We start from the raw sequence: 18,861 nt of genomic DNA, 5'->3' as shown, positions 1-18,861 counted from the left end.
TTACAGCGCCATCTATCACAAAGCGAAAAAAGTGGTCCAAGTAAAACATTCATATTTCTTTACGTACTACACGAATATGTAATAAAAGTAGGGGTTCCTATTTTTAAAAAAAAAACGCACTTGATATCCGTTTGACCTATGGCAGCGCCATCTAGCGGTCCAATCATAGCGCCATCTGGTTTCCCCTTCAAGCTAGACGAGTTTCGTTCTTTGCAGTTTTTTCGTTTGACGCTTATTTCGTGAGATATTTCGCCCGGTCACGATCAATGGACCACCCCGCATAACTGTCAAAAATCGTTGGGATTCTCGATTCTCAGGAAGTATGAACTATACAATTTTGTTTTAACGGAACGCTCACTGCACGATTCCTACTCACACTTACCCAGTTTCTTTAGATTACCTGTGCCGTTCGTGGCTTTCCCAACGCTTGTGTCGCGTCGGATAATGGTGTGAAACATCATCCGAGACGACGCACGTAAACCTATGAAGCACTTACGATACATCTTTATTTTCAACCGTGGTTATATCTTTTTTTCAAATATACAGAAAGTTATTCTTATTCTTGGATATTTAAACACTGTTTTATAGTTTAGCGAAGTAGTTCCGTATATGAAGTCAATTGTGTTTATACTCTGAGATTTCAAAACGTCACAATGTTTCATTGCGGAAATTAGTTTTCCTATAAAGACCATAACATAATCTAAAATACAAATTTGTTTCCAGTTCTGTTTCATAAAGTCAAACTACTGGCATTTCTGAAAAATGTTACTTACTTTTTCATTAATTTATCAAAGTTTTATTGAGCTGATTTTATGACATAGCTCAACATCTGTATTCTTGAGGAACAACTGATTTACCTTGTCAGTTTCGAAAATATCTTTTACCTTCATAAAAATTTTAAAATATTTTTATGTGTGAAACACATTAACTAACACGGATTTACACTTGTTATCGAAAGCGTTTCTGAAGAAGAGAAATTTGTTAACATCGAGTATAGATTTAAGTGTCAGGAAGTCGTTTCTGAAAGTATTTGTATGGAGTGTAGCCATGTATGGAAGTGAAACATGGACGATAACTAGTTTGGACAAGAAGAGAATAGAAGCTTTCGAAATGTGGTGCTACAGAAGAATGCTGAAGATAAGGTGGGTAGATCACGTAACTAATGAGGAGGTACTGAATAGGATTGGGGAGAAGAGAAGTTTGTGGCACAACTTGACTAGAAGAAGGGATCGGTTGGTAGGACATGTTTTGAGGCATCAAGGGATCACAAATGTAGCATTGGAGGGCAGCGTGGAGGGTAAAAATCGTAGAGGGAGACCAAGAGATGAATACACTAAGCAGATTCAGAAGGATGTAGGTTGCAGTAAGTACTGGGAGATGAAGAAGCTTGCACAGCATAGAGTAGCATGGAGAGCTGCATCAAACCAGTCTTAGGACTGAAGACCACACAACAACAACATCGAAAGCGTAAATGTTTGTAGTTTTTATTTTGAAAAGTAGAAATTTCTGTAAGCTTCGAGAACATTGAACAAAATTTTTCCAGGTTTGTGACCAAATTGTCAGTACGTACAAAAGCACCCTGAAGAAGGTCTCTTGCAACAGTGACCGAAACTTCGGTAGTCTTACATATTGACAATGCACTCACAATACGTAGAAAACACCCTGAAGAAGGTCCCTTGCAACAGTGACCGAAACGTCGGTAGTTTTTCATATTGACAATGCGCTCACAAACCCAACAAAATATTCTAGATCATTATCTGTTTCATGTACAGGGTGTTTGAGAGCGACTTTTTAACAATTGGGAACAGCTTTCTTACACTAAAAGATGGACAAAATTTCCAGTAAATACGGGCTCTAAAATGCATAGCTTAAGAGATATGAGCACTCGTTCATCCTCGATACTGTGAACCACAGTTCTTCTTCTTTAAACTCTTTTCTTTCCATATTTTCGGAGGAGGTAGCGTGGCGTAAAACAAGGATAACAGTAAAGTAAAAGTGGGTTCTACAATGCATAGCTTAAGAGTTCGAGCACTTGTTCATCCTCTCTTGTTCATCTTCGTTACAGTGAAATACATCTCTTCTCCTGAACCAGTACTTATACGTCTTCTGGTACTCGTTTCAGAGCCCATGTAAATTGGACATTTTTTCTTGTTTTCGTATAAGAAACCTGTCCCCAACTTTTTGAAACATCATTCTGAAACAACTTGTATAGTGTAAATTGGCGCCAAAGCCACCACAGGTTGTTTACTAGCCTTTCGACACTGCGCATGTGCTGCATACTCAAGACTCTTTGATTTGGGTGTGGTATAACAAAGAGTTCCAACACACTAAGTTTCTATTAAGAAAAATGTGACTTTGTTCATATTAAAAAATGTTGAGTGATGTGTTTACTGGATTTGGAGGTATGTGAATAAAAAATTAATACGTCAAAATTACATCGTTACACTTCAGTGTCATAGGAAAAACAAACCTGTACTATTACAAATTTTCATTAAGGTTATCCTCGAAACAAGTACGCTGAACACTGACATCAACTGTAAGAAAAGTGAAGGATGTATTTTCGTTATAAACTTTTCCTCTTAACTGCTTACTACAACTACTGCTGTAGCAGTGGTAGACATTGAAAGTTATTTGGACTAATATAGCTCAGTACAGTGTTAAGGGGTACTTAAAACAACTTATCAGTTATACGAATGCTGGATGTTAACCATAAACGTTACACCCTTCCGGTGATAAAGATTAGGCTGACCAAATTACAGTATTCGAGAATCTGCTTCCCTCTCTCCGTCATTTGAGTTCCTAATACCCCAATTTATATCCTGCTGTTTTTTTGTGCAGTTTTATAGTGTTCAACACTTGAACAAAATTAAGCTATCATCAATGCCACGCTTTACAATACATGGTTCTAATGGAGTCGATATGCTCCTGCCTTCCTCCCAATACGATTACCGAACTAATTTGTCTGCCTGAAAAATAACACGGGAATACCTCTGAGATACTCTTCAATATTGTTCTTTCACTGGTGCAAATATGAAAAAATGACTAATGGATTGCTACCAGCCTCTTTCAATGGTCACCACTCACAATACTAAGGTCTCATGCGCTACTCTTTCGTCAACATGAGTCATAACTGATTAAATGTCTTCGTTGTACTTGCATTTGGCTAGGTCTTACTTCAGACCTTACCAAATAACTATCGGGTCTAATAAGTCCACATACATACACGAGACACACAAACAGCCACAAACATAAAGGTACAATAATAATAGAGTCATTGTGTAGTACTTGTATTACTATTGCTGGTGTTTATATTTTTACGCAAAAAAAAGAAAGCGTAATCCACTATGAATTTACTGAATCTACCCAACGATCTGTGCGTAAACAGTGATAACCGTACAGAAAGTGTAATATGAAATTGCTGTCGCAAGATTGCCACTGTTGCGTACGCAATCTTAAATGTAAATTCTTAATTTGTGTACAGGGTGTGTCAAAAGTCAGCTAATCGACAATACAGTACAGTGTTTTGTACTTTAATGATTTATGCTAAATAATTTGTCTAAATTTTTGAAATTGTTTAGTGTGTCCTCCAATTTGTTTACAGGTTTAGCTTATTTTAACACTGATTTACGTTCTTGACCCACAATTTCCCATTATTATCAAAAAATATTTTCAAACTCGAAATTGTTCAATGTGTTATCCTATGTTGTTTACACATTTAGTTGATCATTATAACACTGATTCACGTGTCTTCTCCCATAATTTCCCATTACTACGAAAAATTTTTTCAATCTCGTGTTCAATGAAGTCCACTAAATGCTGTAGGTGTAATGGTACTGTAGCGAATACATTGCCTTTCAGCATCCCCAACACTCATAAATCACACGATATGAGGTCGGTGGTCCCGGACGCCAACCCATTTTACCACGTCTTCATATCCATTGTTACAAACTCTAATCTGTTGTGTGAAGATCAGTCCATTAACATTTCAACACACTTCTACTCGTTCTTAATATTATTGAAGAAATAGGGGCCTATCAGTCCTTTCCTGTAGATTTTCTTTATCAAGTACTGATTTTAACGACCATTGCGCGATAAGTCAGTTACAGTACCTGCAACCTCGAACCTTCGATTTAATTTATTGATAGCTTGCCTGCATGATGGCTTTCCTGCATGATGGCTTGTGTTCTGTTTTAGGTGACCAGCTCTAATGACGGTCATGAAGTGCCCCGGGATCGGCTTGTTGAGGAAGGACCACCTTATTTATGAGCTGGCGATAAGGCGCCAGCCTAATGAGGGTAGTGTCCCGGACTAAGCCCCCCATTTGCGTGCTATCGTTCTCCAGCCGGTTGACGTCACGCTGGATGATGTGGGTGAGACAGAAGCAGCCATTGAGATTTTGTGTAAGGCTGTTAGGGGTCTTGAGGACACCATCGGCTTTTTGGAGGGCACTCAACCCAATGGCAGTCAGTTAGACAGCGTGCGGGTACTGTTAATCCATTTAACTAACCGGATAGCGGATTTAAGGACATTAAAGTTAGAGGATAGTTTTAAGGAATCAACCCCTGAATTGGGGTGCTTGATTAATGAATTTCAGTTTAAGATTACACATTTATAGCTTGATGGGAAGAGAACTGGGGAGTAGGACTTTCTGTCTTCAGGAGAGCGCGCGAGCCAGCCTGGGAATGCTGTACTTAAGTTTCCCGAGAGGTTAGACGCAGCGTTTGCTAAATTGCCTAACCCTTTGGTGCAACTCTTTCGGGACATCATAGAATTAGTTACAGACCGACTCGACCAAATTGAAAGGTTATTATGGTTGTTGGTTCGCCCTGAGCAACACGCTGATGCGTTTGGCGTTTCGCATCAAGTAGTTTTGTCGCTATTGTATCCGTGAGTTAGAGGCGAATAGAGGACCCTCGTATACAGAGCCATGGCAGAGGGGTTTTCCTTGCAGCTGTTGAGGAAGCTTGTAATTAGAGAAAGATTGACCATGCGAGATCGCAAACAGCTCGAGTGTCGCTGAATTTGACAGATGCAGCAAGATAAAAAGGAGTTACGTCAATATGTGGACAGAGTGAAGACGGCCTGCTTGGTCTTGCTAGTCGACTTGCCAGAACGGGTGTTATTTTCTATGTCCTGAGGGGAATGCGATCGGCGGATAGGTCACATTTTGTTTTTCGTGGTCGTCCTTCCACTTGGGAAGAGCTTCGTGCCGCCGTTGTAGCGATATCTGAGTTACCGCTCGCGGACGATCCAGGCCGTGAAGTTAGGGTTCAGCCCACGTGTGTTATCAAGGAGAACTCGGATTATCTACACCGGCTGACTCTGCTAAAAGGGAACCGGAGCGTTGCTTCAGGTGTGGTCGGACAGGTCATTTAGTTCGTTCTTGCATTCAACCGCGCGCACCCAGAGCCAATAAATGACGCTGGGCTGGGCAGCGACCTCGGGATCAAGCCCTTAAACCTTGTTGTGCCCGTGTCGCTGCTCGATCGGCACCTCCCCTGTTTTATATTTGTTCTCGAGTAGGTGGCGAACCTATTTGTGCCCTTATGGATTTTGGTAGCTCCTTTTCGTTGTTGAGCTTGAGATGGTTTCTTGACTTTTGTCATCTTACGAGACTTCGGTCGGTTCCTTCTTCGGTGCAGAGATGTCAGGTTGCCAATGGGCTGGGGTTGCCTCTGCAGGGTTGGATCCGAGGGATTATCTCGGTTGCGAATTTCTCCTGGCCCTTGTCTTTGGCCTTGGTTAAGAAGCTGCCGGTTGATTAGATTTTGGGATGTGATTTCATCAGTAAAACTGGTCTTGCCTTGGATTATTCCGGGAACACCTTCTTCTTGATGTTCGCTTCGACTCAGAAGTTTGGGTTCTGTGAATGTGCTAAGCGTAAGGTGCATCGATATGCCGGCGCGCTGGCTGTTGATGCTAAGGTTTATGATCTCACCCATCTGTCTTCACAGCAGCCTCTGAACTATCGGATATGTTGCGGAGGTTCCCCGAGCTTCTCTGTAATAGAGTGGGAACTAATGTTCTTGACTACCATATTCGTCTATCTGACCATATTCCCTTCAGGCAGTCCCCACATCGTCTCTCACCGCCAAAGATGAAGATACTAACAGGATAGATCTCTAGAATGCTCGATCAAGGAGTTATTAGGCCTCCTACATCAGCTTATGCTTCCCCCATATTCCTAGTTCCTAAGGATCAGGGGCGATATTTTCGGCCTGTTGTTGACTACCGGCGCCTGAACACCAAGGTTGTCCTCGAATCAGTTCCTTTACCTGATCTTCATAACTCTTTTATTTGGATTGGCATCGCTAATTGGTTCACCGTGATCGATCTGAATCAAGCCTGTTATCAGATTCCCTTAGACGAAGAATGTAAACACGTTACAGCGTTTTGTACTGATTGGAATCTGTTTGCGTTTAACAGAGTTCCCTTTGGTTTGGCTACTGGCGCAGCCGTTCTTACTCTTTTGCTGGATAATATTCTTGGAGACTTGGAATTAGTCTGTGCTTATAATTACTTGGACGACTTGGTGATTTATAGCCATTCGTTTCAGGAGCATTTCGAACATATCCAACAAGTTTTTGCTAGGTTGCAGGGGGCCGGTTTGACTGTTAAACCCAATAAGGTGACATTGGCCAGGTAGCAGGTATCCTTCTTAGGTCACTTAGTATCAGGCGGGAGTATTCGCATTGATCAGGAGCGGACTAAGGCATTGAGAGCTCTCCCGCCGCCTGCTGATAAACGCGGGATTGCCAGGTTCATAGGCATTGCGAATTATTTTAGGCGTTTTGTCCATAGTTCTTCTCAGTTGGCGGCTCCCTTAAATAAATTGCATCGAAAAGGGGTGTGTTTTGAATGCGGACCTGCCCAAGATCACATTAAGGCAGCCATAGCTACCCCTCCGGTTCACGGAGTGCCTGATTTAAGTAAAAAATTTATTGTACAAAACGACGCATCTAATGCGGGGATTTCGGCCGTCCTACAGGAGTACGAGAGTCAAAGGCATCATTAGCGTACGTGTCTCGTCGGTTAACCAGTGCTGAACTTAAATATTCCGTTTACGAATGTGAGGAATTGGACGTCTTGTTCGCGCTGGAGAAGTATCGCTTTTATCTTGAGCACAGAGTATTTCAGCTAGAAACCGACAATCAAGCTTTAATCTGGGTGCTAGTCAGGCCGCGTAAAACTGGCCGTATCGCAAGGTGGACAGTACGCATTTCAGGGTTCCAGTTCGAGGTTAAACATATTAAGGGCACTGAGAATGTGCTTGCGGATGTCCTCAGCCGTATGTTCACTGAACATCCATCTAGTGAGCGCGCCCAAGAAACGGAGGAAGGAAATTTTAGTTGTGTTGCTTTAGGCGGTATTCCTCATTTGTTTAGTGTCGTTGTCGACCATCAGGACCCCATTTGTGGACCGGTTAAGGAACGGCTGTCGGCGGGGGAACGCTAGGATGGATACGTCATCAGGAAAGGCTTTTGTGTAAAAGGGTGGGAGGTGCCAAGGAGTTGACGATCTGCCTACCAGCCACACTGGTACGCCTCGTTTTTCATTACTTTCACAACTCGTTGATTGGCGGGCATTTAGGAACCTATAAGACCTTGCAGGAAATTATCATTTGACTTGGCCGTCTATGGACCAAAACGTTTCTCGGTGGTTCCTCGATGTCGGTTCTGTCGTGTGGCCAAGCCTAAGAACGCTCTTCAGCAGGGCTTCTTGAGTTCTAAGCGTGAATCCTGCCCCATTGACAAACTCTATATCGATTATGTGGGGCCCTTACCTTGCACCAAAAGAGGCCATCGGTACGTATTGGTTATTAGTGACGCGTTCTAAGGGTTTACCTGGCTTCTTCCTAGTCGTAACGTGACTGCTGCTACTACTATTCCACATTTAACTAACGTATTTAGTGTTTTTGGACCCCCTAAGCAAATCGTTAGTGATAATGCACCGGCCTTTCTTTCGGCTGCCTTCCAGGCTTTCTGTTTTCAAAGCGGTATGGAGCACGTAACTATTTCCCGCAGGGCTCTTTCGCGGGGAGGGTCAATCGTAATCTCAAATCCGCACTGATTACCTTCCAATAGAAGACAACCAGTAAGTGGGATACTAGCCTCCCTTGGCTTAGTTTTGTCTTCAATACCGCCAGCCATGAGGCTTTGGAGGCTATTCCGGTATCCTTGATCTTTGCTTATCCTGTTAATTCCCCTCTTTTCGAACTTATGGGGAATTCAAGATCTAATCCCTGCCGATATTACCCTTCAGATCGTCAAAGAAAACTGGAATCGTGCCAGGCGCAATATTCTCAGGGCCCACAACAAACAAGCTGACCGTTACAACCGTAATCGACGAGTCTTCAGGGGTGAACCAGGAGACCAGGTGTATGTCCGTAATTTTCCCGGGAGGGAGGTCCGTGTTGGAAACCTTGAGTTAATCTTCTGGTTAAAGACAACCACACCAGTAAGCAATACCAGGTCCATCCTAATCAAATTAAGTTTGGTTAGGCGACTCGTTGGGTTATCCCCAGGTTGGTGTTTAAGGGGGGGAGGCTGAGCCGTGTTGTGGCTCGCGTTGGAGGCTTTGGTAGGTTGGCATCATGTAATATGGAGAGTGGCGTCTCGTTTTCTTCTTGTGTTTACTGGCGCCACTACATTTGCTAGCACTGTCTGTCCACCAGTGGCAGCAGCAGCGGTTATCGATATCTACTTCCGTGGTACTATCTTTGGAAGGACATCAAGTGTTTTTCGGGTCGGAGTGTGTCGGGAGTTCGGTTGGGACGGTGCAGCAGTGAGGTCCAGCAGCGTGAGAACATGCCGGGACCACTGGCGGCATGCAGGCCATTCCGGATTGAGGGGCTGTAGTTCTGAGGGCCACGGCCTCGTTCCCCACCGGACCCAGGACGTTTGAGTTTAGTGAAACTAGTAGTGAAACCTCCACTATTTTTAGATCACGTCATTTGCTCGCGCGTTGCTGCTCACAGGGACGCTGAGACGAAGAGCAACGAGTGGAGTGTTTGGACTACTGTGCTTGTAGTGGTTCCTTCTGCCTCTGGATGTTCTAAACACCGGATTCTGAAGACGCAGTACCGACCTCCAGTTCCGCCTTGCCTGGGTTATTCCATCGTTGTATTGGTTACTAGACGTTAGGTAGATTTTGCAAGAGTGTTGGCTTGTGTTTAAACTGTCGCGCTAGTTTGATTTGCCATCCAATTAAGTGAATACCAATCTTGGCTGCCTGTCTCATCGTTTACGAAGTTTAGCGTCTTTCCCAAGTCGATGCGTAGAGCATTGTCTGAAGCACACTTCTCTCTTGATTTGGTCAGATTGTGATGATTGTTTTTTTTTCAATGTTTTAATTTTGAATTAATGCTTTTGGGGCCTTCAGCGGGAAAAATAATTTGGAATTGCTATCCAGGGCTTCAACAGTCAAATTGTTTCTTGAGTTATTACTATTAGGGCCTTCAGCCGACAATTAATTTGAATTTCTTGTCGATAAGGCCTTCAGCAATGAATGCAATTTGTCTTAAGAATAGTTAATTAGATATTGTCTCTTAGTAATGAAAATTTGATGATTGTCCTTTTTCATAATATTTTAGTATCTCTTGGAAAAGTTTGATTCGTTCTTAAGAATTTGCTATCCAGGCCTTTAGCCATCAAATTGTTTTTTGGGTTATTATTATTGGGGTCTTCAGCCGACAAATAATTTGAATTTCTGTTCAATAAGGCCTTCAGTTAGTGCAACTTGCTTAAGAATTTTATTATTAGACATTGTGTCTTAACAGTTTAATTTGATAATCGTTCCTTATTGTTAACCTTATTTTCAATTGTTTCCAAATAAAGTATATGGGATTTTTGAAAAAAAGAACTGAGCAACGAACGGTAACTGAGCACGGTCCCGTCCACAGCGAATCCTGCCTTTCCCTAAGTCCCATGTTTCAACCCGCATCACTTCAAATTTTTTTCCCAGCGAAGTCACAGAACTTGTATCTCCAAGCTGCCCCTGTCGCCAAAACGCCCGACCAACTTCACACCACAATATACAACGGTCATCACGCTCGTTTGGCAGCCGTTGACACACGTCTCCCAATGAATGTCACGAGATCTCGAGGGTTACCCTGCGATGGCTAACAACCAAATCGCTTCACCCGCCAACCCGGAAGATAAGACACACGAAAAGCAAAGATAGCTTAGCTCAACCACAATCGATCTCAACGACACATGAACAAAATAACACTGGCTCCAGCTCGCCACGGCTGAGATATAATTTTTCTGAGTAATGTAATTTCAGCCGGCCGCGGTGGTCTCGCGGTTCTAGGCGCTCAGTCCGGAGCTGCGCGACTGCTACGGTCGCAGGTTCGAATCCTGCCTCGGGCATGGATGTGTGTGATGTCCTTAGGTTAGTTAGGTTTAAGTAGTTCTAAGTTCTAGGGGACTGATGACCACTGATGTTAAGTCCCATAGTGCTCAGAGCCATTTGAATGTAATTTCAATTCTCAGATGTTTTGAAATGCTAAACTTGACATCGAATACAATTTAACTATTGAGAAAGCCAGTGTTAGTAATTCACCCAAACCACTACCGCCTCCCTGTCCAGGCCATAAGTTTTTCAACACTGAGATTTTCGAAAATATTTTCATTATGTACATTATAAACATTTCAAAGTGTTACGGCCAGCACTGCACACCGATGAGCCTTTACCCAGTATATTTTATGCTTCTTCATGAGAGACCTGAATATATCGGGATCCACAGCTGCTACTTTCGAGGTAAGACAATTTTATTTATCTGTTATGTGCACCGCGACCAAAGTTATCAGCCGGCCGCGGTGACTGAGCGGTTCTAGGCGCTTCACTCCGGAAACGTGCAACTGCTACGGTCGCAGGTTCGCATCCTGCCTCGGGCATGGATGTGTGTGATGTCCTTAGATTAGTTAGGTTTAAGTAGTTCTAAGTTCTAGGAGACTGATGACCTCACATGTTGAGTTCGATAGTATTCATAGCCATTTGGACCATTTTGAACCAAAGTTATCAGTTTCGAACAGGGCCAGAGGATACAGTACCTAAGAGGCTGAATATATTTTGCAGTGACTTTATTTCTTCATTGGTATTGGGAGTTGCATTGCCCAATCAGTTCGTATGAAGCTTTTGCTAACAATAAATCAGGGTAAGCACACTACTTTCAGTTACAACACGCTACACGACAACTCCTGTTCTGTATGCATTCCCAGTTCAGGCAGTCATTCATTGTATTACAAAGGAATTATGGAAAGAAGGTTACAGTTGCATTTTCTCTATATATTTCTATCGGCATGTACAAGTCTGTGAGGAATGGGCTACATTAACTCAACGTTACATTCATCGTCTATCACTAAAAATCTCGGTGTTAATAAGTAATGGAGAAAATCTCCGTCACACTTCAAACTGTGAACAGACTTGCCGAGATAGTTCTAGGGTGGCCTACACGTCAACGAACACTCCAAACCATGGTATTCCTCGACATGAACCAATATTGCCAGAGGCGAAAGAAGTCATACGAGACAGATGAAAATCCTATGATTGACGGGGTTCTGAAAGCCAGACATTTGTATCCATAACCTGAGCAGCACATTTACCGTAGTTTAGGGGGAAATATAATTATTCACTGTAGCAAGAAACGTTGTAAAGAAGTCATGCCAGAATTTTTATACAAGAATCTATAGAATAACCGCCTTTGGCTGAACAGGAAGCAGCAATATGAGGAAAAAGTAGGAAAAAAAACATTCGAATGAGAAGTAGAGACAGATGCAGTGTGCAGCGTTAAACTTCCATCGAATATTCTATGACGAATGTGATGAGAAGGCGTGGATAATATTGGTTGGTATTACGAGTTTGAGGGTAAATACGCCAGAGAACAAATAATTACTGAGTGTTAATCACTGTAAGAGATAATGAACAGAATGACTGTGTTAATACGACAGTTTTGACAGTAACGGCATACCGTGAGAAGTGAAGGTTCGGAAGGGGTGAGCTGCTACTCTTTTTGAAACTACGCACGGGTGGTGATGTAAGATTCTGAAACACAGTGTATGTCCTGAAATACACCTCAAGACCCATATGACCCACTGATAGTGTGGTCTGTCGTTTAACTGGCAATTACAGATGACAAGCTTTCACCTAGCACAACGGAAAAAGGGAGAAATTATTCGGAAGTAGCTCAACTGAATACTGAACACGTACATGAACTGCAGAAACCATACCACACGGACGTTAAGTACCGTAAATCGTATCTTATAAATACTATTTGTAAAAGGTTAAATATTGTTGTCGTCTGTTACCCTTAATGCCTAAAACCTGTTAACACTGAACTTGTGTGGTGAATTCGATGAATTGCAATAACGTAGAGTGTCACCTGGATTACTGAAGTCTTCTCACAAAACAATAAATAATAGTGGGACACGCATATGCAATGTAGCGCTTGATCAAATGCAACAAGCCGGCCGCTGTGGCCGAGCGATTCTAGGCGCTTCAGTCTGGAACCGCGCTGCTGCTATGGTCGCAGGTTTGAATCCTGCCTCGGGCATGGTGTGTGTGATGTCCTTAGGTTAGTTAGGTTTAAATAGTTCTAAGTCTAGGGGACTGATAACCTCAGATGTTAAGTCCCATAGTGCTAAGAGCTATTTGAATTTGAAATGCAACAAAGTAAGCCGGCCGAAGTGGCCGTGCGGTTAAAGGCGCTGCAATCTGGAACCGCAAGACCGCTACGGTCGCAGGTTCGAATCCTGCCTCGGGCATGGATGTTTGTGATGTCCTTAGGTTAGTTAGGTTTAACTAGTTCTAAGTTCTAGGGGACTAATGACCTCAGCAGTTGAGTCCCATAGTGCTCAGAGCCATTTGAACCATTTTGCAACAAAGTATACGAACACACTTCCCCACGAAAACAAGTTTAATGATTCAAGCACGTACACGCGTTGCAACTGATAGTTTCACAAAAAAGGTGTCAGTTACGGTATATGCGAAGTCGAAATGCCTCAGATAACTTATAAAATTTACAAGCAGATTGTAATTGCAATTTTTCCATTGTGGCTATGATCAGACGCCGAATTGGAGCGTAAATTCAAAGGCCTCCACCGCCAGTGTTATTTAGAGTAAACTGATTTAGAGTACTAGGTCACGTCATTATAAAACACTGAAGCAACTAAATTGCCGACGTTTCGATCAACTTTTTCAGCAGTCCATTTCAGGCCGGTTAATCGCCCTGCGGAGTATCGCCACAAAGTCAGTCGAAACGTCAGCGATTTAGTTTCTTTACTGTTTTATAATGCCGCGACCTAATACCCAAAATTATTTGATTCAAAATGGAATCGGAATAACTAACATTCCTTCCGATACATATCACAATCAGAAAAGCAATAACATTGCAGTTCGTCTGAAAATATACTCACGTGTGGTAAAAGCTGCATGTAAGTAACTCGAATCCACAGATGCCTCGCACAGAGATGGATTCGGATCACCACGCAATTGAAAACTTGAACAGTGACCATGCATTCTCCAGGCGAAATCCACACGTAAAAGACAACGCGAAAGAGAAAAAAATGTTCAAATGTGTGTGAAATCTTATGGGACTTAACCGCTAAGGTCATCAGTCCCTAAGCTTACACACTACTTAACCTAAATTATCCGAAGGACAAACACACACACCCATGCCCGAGGGAGGACTCGAACCCCTTTATTCTTCAACATAATCTCCTTTCGGTGCCACGGTCTTTTGCCACCTTAGTGGCAGAGCCTGTATTCTCGTACTGTACCAGTTTACTAGTGACGTCGGAGCCAGCGTCTAGCTGCCTCAATAACTTCCCATCATCCACGTGCTGCTCCCCATGGAATTTATCCTTCATTGGGCCAGACAGAGGGAAGTCGGAATGTTCGGGATCCGGCCTGCAGGGTGGATGGGTAATAACATACCAGTGACGTCTTGTGAGCTCCTCTCGGAGACGCAAATTTGTGTGAGGCATAGTGTTGTCACACAGTTGCGTTGCTCCGCACAGATTTTCTTTCCTTGCTTTTTATTGTCTTCTGTTAGATGGCTAGGAACCCAGCGCGCACACACCTTTGAGTAGCCCATGATGCGTGTTACAAACCGGACACAGTATGAAGGACCAGGCCCTTTTTATTTTTTTCTTTTATCACTCGTTTATTACCTCAGAGAAATACACATTTTAAGACAAAATTTAAGTACATGAAATATGGCTCCCAGTAAAGGTTAACATAAGCAGTGACAAAACTTAGTTCTCTTAAGGGTTTCTGCTGGCAACAAATTTTAAGGAGGCAATGTAAGGTTTATATTAATTCAGCTCAAACATGTACCTGGTAATTGAATCACGACACATTTACTTTAACAATTTCGGCAACCAATAAATAGCGTGAATTTGTACTCACAGTAACCAACTAATCAACAGCCTTGCCACTGAATAAGTAGTAGGCCATTTGGAACGAATTAGCAACACCCAGCCACTAGGGGAGTTAATACCAACAGTCTTTAAATGTCTTGCTCCCCATTAAATAAACAAACTTACAGTAATTAAATGAATAACAAATCAAACATACTATGCTCCACTCATACTCTTCAGTGGAAGCCAAGCCAAAATGAAGATTCCATTAACTGACTAGCACTGAAGTCACACTAAAGCTCATCTCTGTGTTCCCAGACACACATGGGGCAAACTTATACAGGACAAGAATTTGAAGGGAGCACATCAGTAAAACTGGTAGTGGAGCTAACTCGTGCCACTGAAGATTAAGGTACTAGACCGGGGCACAAGGTGGTATACGATGAAGTTGCTTTAGTGCTATACTGCGCTCCAAAATATTAATTCAAATGGCCAATTCAAAATTAAGTACACATAAACCGGCATTAATTAACGAGGGGTGACACCAGGTCGATCGAAGGGATGACAACACTTAATTGAAAGGACGAATGCCGGAGGCGATAGTAACATCAAACACCTTCTCCGAGTTTTAACCAGGAATCACTTCCCGCTATACAAGTAAACATTTAACCAAGCACAAGGAAGGAACCCCAAAGAGAAAATTCAAATAAAACCCCCAAAAGATTATAAAGAACAGGGAATCCCACTATTTAAAAGAATTAGCTCTCCCCAAGGCAGTGTAAACGCTAAGGCCACACTTAAGAGGCCTCCAAAATTGGTTACAAAAGCTCTTATACATTTGCTCATTTTCTTTAAAAGAAACACAAGGCTGCTTAACTTCAGCTGCACGTCCGGTATGGCTCGTGTAGGATACACCAGGCAGCAACCCAAGCTAGGCGGTGGCAAGGCACGGTGAGCAAAATCAAGAGAGCAGACAGGCAGGCAGCCAACACATATCCTCCATCCTGAAGCGGCAGACCGCGTACAACCAACTCCATATATACGTGGTTGCTTCCCACCTCGTATCTCGCGGCGTCTCAGCAGGTAGTCCCAGCAAACGTCAACTGCCACTCGCCCCGCGAATGCGGAAAAGAAGCAAAGATAAGAAACATCGAAGGATCGATAATGGACATCCAAGAGACTGGCGCGCCAGTAACGAGCGCCACGGCTCACCCCAACTAGTGAACGAGCGTGTCAGCACTACCAATAGAAAGACTTCCAGTTGAGCAGCGAGATGTATGATTGTGATACGTCGATCACCTCGAACGACGGCGTCCGCACGTTTCAACATTGCATGAGTCATAGCTGATAACTATTGTTTCGGTTACTGTACCGTTACAGTGAGGGCGCGCTGTAACAAATATGAGAAGCCCGCATGCAGAATCGCGGATTGGAATCGGTCTTTGGTGCTCGAGTCGTATTCGAACTAGGAAAATGGAATTAAAAGTTTTTTGTTGAGACCGAGAGAGAGGTCATTTGCATAGCCAATCGAACATCTGTCTTAGTGTAGCAATGTTACAGTATATTAAACAAGGTTTGAACGGTGGACTAGAGCTGGCACCCAGTCAAATTGTATGAATCGATTAATTTCTCTTCTGAAAGATGTTAACTGGTCTGAATTAATGCTCAGCTAATGGCGTTATTTATACGTCCACCGTTCGGATTTTGCGTGCACATACGTGCAAAAAACACCGTCTTCTCAGAGATTTTTTAAGCACGCCACTTCTGTGTTTTAAATTCAAACGAATCGGTTGAAAGTTTTCGCTAAGGTAGAGAAATAGATGAAGTCAAGATGATTTTTTATCCTATATTATTTATCCGTTGTCGATAAAGGATGATTTGAAGTGGAGCTAAATGTAGCACTTAAAATTCGTTCTTACATGAATTGAATGCACGAAAACGGTCTAAAGTGTTTCGAATAAATAACAAACTCTTACGATAAAATTGAAAATTTTATTTCAAAAATCTACCTTCATTTAGATTTCACTTGGAGAAAACATTTTTGTGAGCTATTTTACGCACGTAGCTTCTATGTTTCACATTTGTGCTAATCGGCTCAAATTCTGTAAGAAAGTAGACAAATACATCTAATTAATGGTCATGTTGTTTTGTGAAAGTTATATCTCCATCTGTTGCCAAGATAGGTCGGTGAAATGTCAAAATTATGGTAGAGTAAATGTTGTGAACGAGAATGAAAAATGTTCCTATCATAGCACAAAAAAGGGCAAATACAGCCGGGGCAGAGTTAGGTATGCAAATGGAAGGGAACTAGGTTTTCGATTTATCTGGCAACTTCGAAGGCATTTCACTCAAAATATCTCGACGTTTTCGAGGTTTCATATGAATTACCGCTACTTCCCTAGTCCAGCGAGCTCTCTTATCTGCACGGTATTGGCACACTTGCCTCTTGCAGTTTATAGGCAATCCTGTGTCCAAAATCCAGGCCATTCGCCAGACGTAGTAAATATATCTTTTATCATATGGTTATGTATGCCCCGATAGCTGAGTGCTCAGCGTGACGGATTGCCGTCCTACGGGCCCGGGTTCGTTTCCCAGCTGGATCGGGGATTTTCTCCTCTCAGGGACTGGGCGTTGTGTTGTCTTTATCATCGTTTCGTCCCCATACGGCCGGCAGGTCGCCGAATGTGGCGTCGAGTGTAATTAGACCTGCACCAAGGCGGCCGGACCTGCCCCAAGGGGACAAACGGCTAGGTTTTTTTTTTTTTTTCATATGGCTAAAAGGGATCACATTTCTGCGAGTGGATGACATCACATATCACGTTACTTTACCTGACACGATGCATAATACTGCACGACTTGGGTACTAATACTAACAAGTAGAACACGTAAATATACACTCCTGGAAATTGAAATAAGAACACCGTGAATTCATTGTCCCAGGAAGGGGAAACTTTATTGACACATTCCTGGGGTCAGATACATCACATGATCACACTGACAGAACCACAGGCACATAGACACAGGCAACAGACCATGCACAATGTCGGCACTAGTACAGTGTATATCCACCTTTCGCAGCAATGCAGGCTGCTATTCTCCCGTGGAGACGATCGTAGAGATGCTGGATGTAGTCCTGTGGAACGGCTTGCCATGCCATTTCCACCTGGCGCCTCAGTTGGACCAGCGTTCGTGCTGGACGTGCAGACCGCGTGAGACGACGCTTCATCCAGTCCCAAACATGCTCAATGGGGGACAGATCCGGAGATCTTGCTGGCCAGGGTAGTTGACTTACACCTTCTAGAGCACGTTGGGTGGCACGGGATACATGCGGACGTGCATTGTCCTGTTGGAACAGCAAGTTCCCTTGCCGGTCTAGGAATGGTAGAACGATGGGTTCGATGACGGTTTGGATGTACCGTGCACTATTCAGTGTCCCCTCGACGATCACCAGTGGTGTACGGCCAGTGTAGGAGATCGCTCCGCACACCATGATGCCGGGTGTTGGCCCTGTGTGCCTCGGTCGTATGCAGTCCTGATTGTGGCGCTCACCTGCACGGCGCCAAACACGCATACGACCATCATTGGCACCAAGGCAGAAGCGACTCTCATCGCTGAAGACGACACGTCTCCATTCGTCCCTCCATTCACGCCTGTCGCGACACCACTGGAGGCGGGCTGCACGATGTTGGGGCGTGAGCGGAAGACGGCCTAACGGTGTGCGGGACCGTAGCCCAGCTTGATGGAGACGGTTGCGAATGGTCCTCGCCGATACCCCAGGAGCAACAGTGTCCCTAATTTGCTGGGAAGTGGCGGTGCGGTCCCCTACGGCACTGCGTAGGATCCTACGGTCTTGGCGTGCATCTGTGCGTCGCTGCGGTCCGGTCCCAGGTCGACGGGCGCGTGCACCTTCCGCCGACCACTGGCGACAACATCGATGTACTGTGGAGACCTCACGCCCCACGTGTTGAGCAATTCGGCGGTACGTCCACCCGGCCTCCCGCATGCCCGCTATACGCCCTCGCTCAAAGTCCGTCAACTGCACATACGGTTCACGTCCACGCTGTCGCGGCATGCTACCAGTGTTAAAGACTGCGATGGAGCTCCGTATGCCACGGCAAACTGGCTGACACTGACGGCGGCGGTGCACAAATGCTGCGCAGCTAGCGCCATTCGACGGCCAACACCGCGGTTCCTGGTGTGTCCGCTGTGCCGTGCGTGTGATCATTGCTTGTACAGCCCTCTCGCAGTGTCCGGAGCAAGTATGGTGGGTCTGACACACCGGTGTCAATGTGTTCTTTTTTCCATTTCCAGGAGTGTATGTAAGTATTTAAAGATGCCAGATACGTCTAACAAGTAGTTTCTCTCTGTTATATCATCCAGGGCATATTCGGGTTTTTGTGCTATAATACGAGCTTTTTTCGTTCTGTTTCATCATGTCACAGATTTAATCACATATTGTTCCTAACTTGATGAATAAGCACAGTAAGTAAAAAGTCATTAT

Source organism: Schistocerca americana, chromosome 4 (genome assembly GCF_021461395.2).
Source record: "Schistocerca americana isolate TAMUIC-IGC-003095 chromosome 4, iqSchAmer2.1, whole genome shotgun sequence".
NCBI lineage: Eukaryota > Metazoa > Arthropoda > Insecta > Orthoptera > Acrididae > Schistocerca > Schistocerca americana.
Note: the sequence above shows the minus strand (reverse complement) of the source record.